Here is an 11367-nt window from a genome sequence, read left to right as displayed (position 1 = left end):
GGCTAGGATTGGGGACATAGAAGGAGTGGTACATTTGTCTTGTGTCTTAGGTGCTAGCTAGGCTCCTTGGTTACAAAGGAAGGTAATTGATTTATTGCTCTCACTAAAGTTAAGAGACTGTAGTTGGTGCCAGATGAAAATTAAATAATTAGCAAGAAATGTTCTCTCCTAGCATCCTCAGCCAATTGCCTCTTTCTCCATAAAGATGGCCCCCAGGGGAATGACAAAGGATATAACTGCAATTAAATAAGGGTATAAACTTTGCAGAGAAGCTGTCGGGCAGACTCAGGGCTTGACTGAGACCTAGTCAAGATCACCCACCTCTCATGGTGTGCTCCAGGGAAAAAGTGTTGTGTGTTCCCCAGGTGCATCCGTTCTTAAGCACACGATGTCAAAGAAAAGAGGTCTTTCCAAAGTTGTCTAGGAAGGCAACTGTTAAAGAAAACATCCCAAGGTGTGTGATGTTTCCCTTAGGGATCCAAAGTCATCAAGAGGCTAGCATCCAAAGGACACAGTGAAGAATATGTGTACTTTGGTTTATCTGACCACTGAGACATCTTGGCAGCAAAGGTGCTTGCTACCAAGCCTGATGACCTGAGTTCAATCCTGGATGAGAGGAGAGAACTGACTCCTGTAAGTTGTCCTCTGACCTCCACATGCACTGAGTGGCACAAAATAAATATATGTAAAAACATTAAAAAACAAACTAACATTTCAGAGTTACCACGATCAGGCCTGAACGTGGAAATAAATCCCCTGTACAAACATTTATTGACATTTACTTTGTTCTAGGCCCTGTGTCAGAGTAGTGAGAATATAACATTGAATAATACATTTTCCTTGTGTTTTAATCCTCTGTATAACTGAGATTAGACACAGCTTCAAATAACCAGAATCCAAATTTTAAAAAGAAAACTACATCTTACACTAGTTAAAAGAAGGTTCTGGGCCGGGCGTTGGTAGCGCACACCTTTAATCCCAGCACTCAGGAGGCAGAGGCAGGTGGATCTCTGTGAGTTCAAGGCCAGCCTAGTCTACAGAGCGAGTTCCAGGACAGCCTCCAAAACAATACAGAGAAACCCTGTCTGGAAAAAAACAACAATAAAAAGATAGTTCTGTTTCTTGGGTTACCCATTTCATGAAATCAGGGACCAGGCTCCTTGTTCCCCATTCATCTGCTCTCTTAAACACGATGTTGTACATTCCAATAGACTTTATTAGGCTCCTACCATCACATCCATATCCTACTGAGCCACAAGAAGTGAACGTAACCCACTGTTTGCCTTTAGCATTAGTGTACAAGGTCAAGATGCTTCCTAGCTCCAAGGCTAGTATCTGTCAGTTGCTCATTGTACTCAACTGCTCATGAACTGAGACAAGAATTTAGAGCTCCGTTTCTAAGAAGGAAGGTGGAAACGATGCAGATGGATAAATAATTGCTTTGCTGTCGATTAGAAAGCTGACTTTTCTGTGTTTCTCTTCCTGCGGTGTTTACAATCAGATCACTGAAGTAGACATTCTCCTCCAGTAGGAAGACTGAGTCCTGAGCACACATGAATCACATGGGAAGTTTGTCTTGATTACTTCCTTTCAGACTCCTAACAACTAAAAAATCCTATAAAAAATGCATGGCAGAAGGACTTGGTTCTGCCCTGACTTAATGTGCTAGACTTTGTTGACTCCTCATGGAAGCCCTTACCCATAAGAACAAGTGGACAGGGAGTGGGGTTTGAGGGGAGGGAAGGGGTTTGGGAGGGAGAACTGAGGTTGGAATGCAAAGTGAAACTTAAAAAAATAAAGTATGTATGTATGTATGTATGTATGTATGTCAGGAGGCAGTCAAAACACTAATTCAAGGGCTAGAGAGATGACTTAGTAGTTGAGACCACCAGTTGCTCTTGCAAAAGGACCCAGAGTTCAGTTCTCAGCACCCACATGGAAGCTCACAACAGTCTGTAACTCCAGTTCCAGGGGATCCAAAGCCCTCTTCTGGTCTCTGTGGATGCTTATATGTTCATGGTGCCCACATATTCACACAGGTTCTCTCTCTCTCTCTCTGTCTCTGTCTCTGTCTCTGTCTCTGTCTCTGTCTCTGTCTCTGTCTCTGTCTCTGTCTCTGTCTCTCTCTCTCTCTCTCTCTCTCTCTCTCTCTCTCTCTCATTTCAGGGTTGTTCCTCTAGGAGATAACAATAGTTTAACCTTTTGGAAGAAAAGAAACTTAAATATTTACCTCACGTTATCAATAAAAATGAATCACATAGAGATTGAAAATAAAATATAAGAAATCATGAGTGTTTTCTGTAATTAAATTTAAGATTTTACATATTTAATCTAGTGATAGAGAGGATCACAAACAGACATCACACACATATACACAAATATATACAATGACACCACAGCCAAGGAGGGCAATTAGGGAATATATTCAGTATATATATACACATGTATGTCTCTATATGATACAAGTGTAGGTTTATCCTTAATAGAAGAAAGAGATAAACACTCTACAATGAGAATTGACTAAAGCAATTCACATAATATTTATACTTAATTTATGAAATTCAAACAGTTCAGAAAGGAGAAAAATTACAATAAAAACGGGGACTGCTAGGCTCACTGTCCTACTCAACAGGCTTATGGTCAAGACACAGGTGGTGGTCTTTGAGTGTGGAATGTCCCCCAAAGGTGGGTGTGTTTGGACACTTGGTCTCCAGCTGGGGCCAGTATTGGGTAAGGCTATGCAACCTTTAGGTGCAGGAGCTTTGCTGGGTAAAGTGGGTCACTGGGGCAGGCCTTGAGTTATTTATAGCCCCACCCAGCTTCCTGTTCATGAGCTCCACCTCTTGACTGAGGGAGCAATGTGAACAGGACCTGATGTTCCTGCCATTATGCCCTTCCCAGTCTGCTACCATGCCTTTTCAGCCCTGACGGACAGCAGCACTCTGGATCTGTAAGTCACAAGGAGCTCTTTCTCTCTTAAGTTGCCCTCGTCAGGATTGTTTATCACAGTCACTGGGAAGGAAACTAAGACTAATGGGGACCTGCCTCTGTATACTGTGCAAGGGACCAGAGGAAGGCTCTTAGGAATCTGGACTTCATATTCAACTTCATGCTTTATGCTTGAACCTAAAATCTAAGAGCCCATTTGCAGTGCAGTGCATCCTCCTCACAGAATTGGAGTGTATAAATTTCCAGTCATAGCTGATGAAAAATCTGAGTTGATAAAGGATTCCCCATATGTGTGTGTGTGTGTGTGTGTGTGTGTGTGTGTGCGTGTGTGTTATGGGGGCATGCATACAGAAACTCAAGTATAACCTGAAATACCATTCCTTAGAAGTCATCCACCATGGTTTTTGAGGGTCTTTCATTGATTCAGGACTGTCAAAGAGCCTAGGTTGGCTGTGTGGGTATCTGCCTGTCTCTACCTATCCACCCAGTGTAGATGACCTTGGATTCCAGATCCTCCTGCCTCTACCCCCTGTCAGGATTGTAAGTGTGCACCACCAAACCTGTTTATATATTGCTGGAGATGGAACTCTGGTCTTTCTGCACACTAAAAGAGCACACTCCCAACCTTGGTACAAACATTTCAATATCTCCCATATATATTTTTTGTGTATGAAGGCTTCAAGTACTGTTATGTTCACAAGAAAATGAAAGGATCAAGAATTCCAAAGTCATCAGCATTGATGGAATGACGCAAATCAAAACAATCAACTAATAAAAGCCAAACATGAACAGTGTGCTATCCAGAGTGAACAGAATGTGTGAGTCTCTATGTGCTGGGGCATGTATACGGACAATGTGAGTCCTTCACACAGTGACATAATAAAAGAAGGGATAGGATGAGAAAAACCAGTCTGACAGTGAGATTTTATTGAACCAGGTGGCCATTCCTCCATTCTAAGTGTTTTGCCTGATACAAAACTGCCACAGAGCAGAGTGGTAAAACACCACTTAAAACAAGAGCATCATTTTTAAAAATACAGCAGGACACTTGGTAAGCATATATTTCTCATAATAAGCACAGAATCTTGTTTTGTAGCATGAAATAGATGAACATTATTTTGAAGGCAAAGGAGACCCCAGGGTACTGAAGTGGCTTCCAAAGTCTTTCTCTTTGCAGTCAAAACAGAGGAAGCATCAGTCTTGAGATGCTCCCAAGAAGGTCCTCAGTGACACACATTGCAGAGTAGGAAGACAGCTATTGGTGAGATGAGACAGGAGGCAGGACATAGAAAAGCTAGTATACAATGAGAAGGTACACTATAGCCTTTATAACAGACTATCTCACTGAGCCGGGAGCAAGGCTAGCTTCCAGCAAGCCCCAGCCATCCTATTGCCTCCATCCACCACAGCATGAGGTTTGTAAGGACATGAGAGGCAATGTTGCTGCTGAGGTTTCAAACTTGCAGAGCAAGTGCTCTTATACTCTAAGCCCAACCCCACAGTTTCATTTCTTTCTTGGTTGCTCTGTTGCCTTTGTCATAAATTAAACAAATTTCAGTAGAACTCCCCAAGGTGGGTCTGAGATTAATACAAAAGCTCAAACCTTCAAACTTTTAACAGAAAACATAAGAGAATACTTTTGTAAGCTGGCTAGTGGAAATTTTCTAAAGACATAGTTTGTCGGCTTGGGATGGAGTTACATTAGTAGAACGTTTTCACCCAGCATGCATGAAGTTTTGGGTTTGATCTCAAAACTGCATAAATCAGGAGTGGTGGTACACACTTGCAATCCCAGCACATGGTGGATAGAGGTAGGAACCTGGACTACATGAGGAGAGAGAGAGAGAGAGAGAGACACAGAGAGAGAGAGAGAGAGAGAGAGAGAGAGACAGAGAGACACAGAGAGACAGAGAGAGAGACAGAAACAGAGAGACAGACAGAGAGACAGAGAGACAGAGAGAGAGAGACAGAGAGAGAGAGAGGAGAGAGGAGAGGTGGGTCAAAATTTATCACAATACACATTTCTGCTCAATAACAGACACTTTTGAGAATCTGAACTCACATAGACCAGGAGAAAATAATCCTAATACTGATCATAAAGCTGTGATATCTGGAGATACTGTAGAATTTCCTAGAATCCGATAATAAAATCATTCAGTATCTAAGGAGCGATTATCATATTTTACAGAAGGAAATATGCAAATTCTAATGAGAGCATGAATGTGAGGTATGTGTCATCATCAATTTTTAAAGCAAACCTAAGTCACTATAACATGACACTAAAAGCACAATGTACTTCTATTTTTACTAATTTTTAAAATTATGTGCATTTTGTGTGGGTACATACATATGAGTGTGTCTGTAAGGCCAGAAAAGGGCCTCAGATTCACCTGGAGCTGGAGTTACAGGTTGTTGTGAGATACCTAATGCAGGTGCTGGGAACAGAACTCAGGTATTTTTGCAAGAGTGCTCTGCACTCAATCACTGAACCATCTTTCTAGCACCCACTGTATTTCTTTCTTAAACTGACAACATCAAATGCTGGCCAGAATGTGAAGCAATTAAGACTTCAGTCTGTGATCAATTTGAAAAACAAAAAAGAAGATTTGGGAGTTTCCTTGAAAAGTACACAAATCCTGACCTGATGACTTGGAACACCTACCTGTACATATTTACTAAAGAAAAATGAAAGCACATATCCAAAAAGAAATTTCTGCAAGAATGGCAATAGAAATCTACAACTGGTAAAAAGGCAGAGAATAAGTGACTCTAATGACTGTCCCAGTCCCAATGGTGACATCTACATTGCAACCTCATACACTTAAGGCTCAGGGAACATTGTAGAAGACAGGTCAGAAAGACTGGAAGAGCTAGAAGACCAGGAGGTTGTCTTTGAGATAGCATCTTTAAGGAAGCTGCACCCATGAACCCTCCATGATATTACTGCCTAAGCAAGAGCTGCACAATGATTACCGCAGTAGACATGTCAACATGGATAGCAAAATCTTAAAAGGGCTCCATCTCTAGAGAAAGAGCTACAGGAAGCCAATAGATTCTGTGAGAGGGAGATTCAGTTTCTCCAGGGATATGCCTGTTGTAGGTTATCCAATCCCAACTGGCCAGATCCAACCAGTACACATAAGAGGAGTGTTACATGGGTTCAGTAGGCATCTCTATGAAACAATAAGAAGAAAAGAAGAGAACTGGGGAGTCATGGTAGGTGTTGGAGCAGGAGGGGTGGGAGGGCTGTAAATACAGAACACATTCAAGAAATTCTCAAGAAAATTAAAAACCTGGCATTATACAACTGCCCCAGGCTTAACTTCATACACCTCAAAGAATGAGAACTGCAGGTAAACACAGAAGGACCTTCTGAACTCAGATGTAAAGGAGCAAAATCAGGAATCCATTTGCTGCAGTCCCCTGAGGAGAAACACTCACCATTCTGGATGTTTAATGCAATTTGTTCACAGAGTCAACCATCTGAAGGAGGAAAGTGGCTTTCCATGGGAAAATCTCTTTGTAATGTCTCTGTCCATCTCCCAGCCAGGACAGCTTGTCAGGACTACCAAACAATTGCTTCCGTTCCTGACAGCTTGGTACTGTACATTTGGATTTTCTAATGTAATAACTATGAAGAGTAAAGAGAAAAGTCGATGAGGGATAGAACATGGCCCTTGGCTCACGTTATCTGTCAGATAGTAATACAGTCTTAGCCTAGGTATCCTGGAAAACAGAGCCAAGGGCAAAGGATTATCTGCTAACACCTTAGTGGGAAGTGTAATCCTGCGGAATTAAGAGCGAGGGAAATGGGGAATTGATTAAGGAAAAGGAGTGAGATCAAATACAAGGGAGGGTATTGCTGAGATGCCTAAATCGCATACCAAATACAGCAGTCACTCAGAATTACCGCATGGAGACAGAGTGCCATGTCTTCAGAATAACTCTGGGAGTGGGTAGGCATGGAACTGGGAATGAAGCTGGAAATTCCGTCCTACCAGTCTCTGCTTCCCTCCCTCTTCTCTATCTGCAGGTCCCCAAAATTGCATTACCTAGACCTTCCAAGGCAGAGCAGGGAGGGACTTGATGGCTTAATCTGTAAGTTAGTTTTTATTTATAATTTTTAAGTATAGACTGACCATCTTCAGCTATGAGGAAGTCTTTTTTTTAAGACTGTTTACATACCAATCCCCCATTCTCTTGCCCTCCCATCCTTCCATGCTCCCTACCCACTCCCCAGGGATAATGAGGTCCTCCATGGGGTGCCATCAAAATCCATCACATTATTTGGGGGAGGACCTAGGCCCTCTTTCTTGTATCTGGACTGCAATAGTATTCCTCCCAAATGGGCTCCCAAAGACCATTTGTGCTCTAGGGATAAACACTGGCCCCACTGTTAGAGGTCCCAGAGACTGCTCTGGTCTCCTAACTGGTACCCACATTCAGAGGTCTTGGTCCCCGTCTAATACTGGTTCCCCAGCTTTACGACTAGGGTCTCCATGCTCCTACTAGGTCAGGTCAACTGTTTCTGCAGTTTTCTCCAGCACTGTCTTGGCTCTTTTGCTCATCCCTCCTCCTTCTCTGCAACTGAATTCCAGCAGTATGGCTCAGTGTTTAGCTATGGTTGCCCGTTTCTGCTTCGATCAGCTACTAGATGAAGGCTCTAGGAATGACAACCAAGGTAGTTATCAATCTCATTATAGGGGAAGGGCATCAAAGGTAGCCTCTTCACTACTGCCTAGTTTGTTAGTTTGGGTCATCCCTGTGGATTCCCTAACATTTCCCCTGTGCCAGACCCCTCCCCAAGACTACACTGGCTCCCTGTATCAAGGCATCTACTTTCTTGCTCCCTATTCCTCCCTTGTCTCAGTCCTCCTGTTCTCCTTTCTCCTCCCCCCTCCACTTCTCCTGCTTTCCCCTTCCCACCCCTCACCCATGCTCCCAATTTACTCAGGGGTTCTTTTCCCCTTCCCCTTCTTTGGGGGATCATGCATTCTTCTCTTGAGGTCCTCCTTGTTTTATAGTTTCTCTGGTGGTGTGGATTGTAGGCTGGTAGTCCTTTGCTCTATGTCTAATATCCATATATGAGTGAGTAATACCCTGATTGTCTTTCTGTGACTGGGTTACCTCACTCAGGATGTTTTCTTTTAGTTTCATCCATTTGCCTGTGAATATCAAGATTTCATTGGTTTTTTTTCTGCTGAGTAGTACTCCATTGTATAAATGGACCACATTTTCTCCATCCATTCTTTGGTTGAGGGGCATCTAGGTTGCTTCCAGGTTCTGGCTATTACAAACAATGCTGCTATGAACATAGATGAACAAATGTCCTTGTTGTATGAATGTGCATTCTTTGGGTATATGCCAAAGATAGAAATTGCTGAATCATGAAGTAGACTGATTCCCATTTTCCTGAGAAACCACCGTACTAATTTTCAAGTGGTCATACAAGCTTTTACTCCCACCAGCACTGGAGGAGTGTTCTTCTTTCTCCACATCCTCTCCAGCATAGTCTTTCATTGGTGTTTTCGATTTCAGGCATTCTGACCAATGTAAGATGATATCTCAGAGTTATTTTGAGTTGCATTTCCCTGATGGCTAAGGATGTTAAGCACTTTCTTAAATGTCTTTCAGCCATTTTAGATTCCTCTGTTGAGAATTCTCTATTTAGTTCTGCATCTTACTTTTTAATTGGATTGTTTAGTACTTTGGTGGCTAGCTTCTTGAGTTCATTGTACATTTTGGAAATCAGCCCTCTGTCAGATGTGGGGTTGGTGAAGATCTTTTCCCATTCTGTGGGCTGCCGTTTAGTCTGTTTAGTCTTGTTGACTGTGTCCTTTGCCTTACAGAAGCTTCTCAGTTTCAGGAGGTCCCATATGTTAATTGTCAATCTCAATGTCTGTACTACTGGTGTTATGTTCTGGAAGCAGTTTCCTGTACCAATTCATTCAAGGGTACCCCCACTTTCTCTTCTAAGAGTTTCAGTGTGATTGGATTTATGTTGAGGTCTTTGATACATTTGGACTTAAGTTTTGTGCATGGCAATAGATATGGAGCTATCTGCAATCTTCTACATGCCCGCATCCAGCTATGCCAGTACCATTTGTTGAAGATTCTTTCTTTATTCCATTGTATAACTTTAGCTTCTTTATCAAAAATCAGGTGTTCATAGGTGTGTGGGTTAATATCAGGGTTTTCAATTCAATTCCCTTGGTCTACCTGTCTACTTTTGTGCCAATACCAAGCTGTTTTCAGGACTATGGCTCTATAATGGAGTTTGAAGTCAGGGATGGCGATGCCTCCAGAAGTTGTTTTATTGTACAGGGTTGTTTTGGATATCCTGGGCTTTTTGTTTTTCCATATAAAGCTGAGTATTGTTCTTTCAAGGTCTATGAAGAATTGTGCTGGGATTTTGAAGGGGATTGCATTTGAATCTGTAGATTGCTTTCTGTCAAGACTGCCATTTTTACTATGTTGATCCTACCTATCCAAGAGCATGGGAGATCTTTCCATTTTCTGGTATCTTCTTTAATTTCTTTCTTTAAAGACTCAAAGTTCTTACTATACAGGAATTTAAGTATTATTTTGTATTCAAAACTCAAAGAAGTGGAGCTGAAATTCCCAGGGTTCCATTAGGAAGATTTCCTAAGTCACATGGTTTATTGCACTGAAGGTACTGCAAGACACGTTTTTCATACTCGCTCCAAAAGGAACAAAGACAATAACAGCAACTGTGACATTGAGAAAGAGAGCAGGCCATTCAACTGACACTCCATCATGGGCAAACTGATGCTCAGAAAGGTCACTCTGACATGTCAAATGGTGAATCTGCATTTATTTATTTGGAGCTCAATTCACTGTTTTTGTTTTTTTCACTTGGTAATTAATACCCTTCTTTATTTTCTCAAAAATCTCAACTAACATCTTTTCTATCCTGGTTTTCCAGCTTTCCATCTCGAAACATACAACATGCAAACATGCATGCGCACACAAACACACATGCACATACAAGCACACACACAAACATGGGTCAATATATTGATCTGTGATTCCTAAATTCACTTTCATCTCTGCTTGCCTTCTTTTTCCCTTTCTACTATCTGAAGCTTGGGTAAGTTCTCAGTGTTCTTTCTAGTCATTACTTCTGTCTTCAGTGGCATGCTTCAATCTGATGGTTTCATTTTTTTTTTCAGAGTTCCCTTCATCGTGCTTATGGTCACTGTCACACGTTTATCTCTTTAGATAGCTTAAACACATTAATCTAGACTTTTTCAGAACCTTTTATGGTTTCTACTAATCTCTTTTGTGTGGGGAGAACCTTTTATGCTTCAGCTTTTCCCATGGATTTTGACAAGTTGCATTCCAAAAGTGAGGTGTGTATATATGTATATATATTATTTTGTTTTATCTTAATCTATAAATGTTTAGTGGTACATTTGTCAGGTCACACAGTGGGACACTTAATTCACAGCCAAGTCTCATAACAGTAACCCTGAGCTCTTATCACATAAGACTGTATGCACATCTGTGTGTGAATGTGAATGTATGCAGATGTGTATACCCGAGTTCACCACTGAGCATCTTTCTCGATCAATCTCAGTTTTATTTTTGTGGGAGGAGGGTGTAGGATTTCTCACTTACCTGGAGCTTATGGATTCATCTAGATTAGCTGGACAATGTTTCAGGGATCCACTTGTCTCTACCCTCTTCTCCTCAGTAATGGGTTTACACATGTACCACCATGTCTTTCTTTTACAGAGGTACTGTTGATCTGGATTCTGGCCCTAATATTTGCACACCAGATACTTTACTGACTGAGCCATGTCCCCAAGTCTGATAAAATTATTCTCCAATCACCTACCCAGTCAACTCAATACAACCTATGGGATCAGGCTGTAGTCTAAGGCTTCTTATTATGGAGGAGCCTTGCCCTAGAGCCTATTCTACAATGTGAGTTTAAGTGTGACCTGTTGCCATGAGAGGATGTGTTCAGACATCTTCTGGGGGGGTGAACTTTAGCTGCCTTTGTCATGGCAAGTAGGTGTTTTGGATTCTCTTCCTCAGGATGGGCACTAAGTGCCTCTGTCTGCATATTTCAGATATTTCTTCTTAAATTTCCCTCTGAGTATTTATGATCCACAGAAGTGTTTGATTGTTCAATGACAAATATTTCTAATTAATCACTGTTTTTTGTTTTGAGTGTGTCACAATATATTGAGGAAGTTAAAAATTTCAATATAAACAAGTATTATTCTGGTTTATACTATGTCTAAAATTGGAAATAGACTTTTTGTTCAATTTTTTTCAAAGATATATACCTTTAAAAATAGGAGGTAAATTTTTTGATTAAGTTCCAAGGCAATTATTAAAGTATACATAAAATAATCTATTACAGTATTACTTGAAGACAAACAGAAA

The sequence above is a fragment of the Mesocricetus auratus genome, unplaced genomic scaffold, assembly GCF_017639785.1.
Source record: "Mesocricetus auratus isolate SY011 unplaced genomic scaffold, BCM_Maur_2.0 Super-Scaffold_100691, whole genome shotgun sequence".
Taxonomy (NCBI): Eukaryota; Metazoa; Chordata; class Mammalia; order Rodentia; family Cricetidae; genus Mesocricetus; species Mesocricetus auratus.
This window is presented reverse-complemented; position numbering follows the sequence as displayed.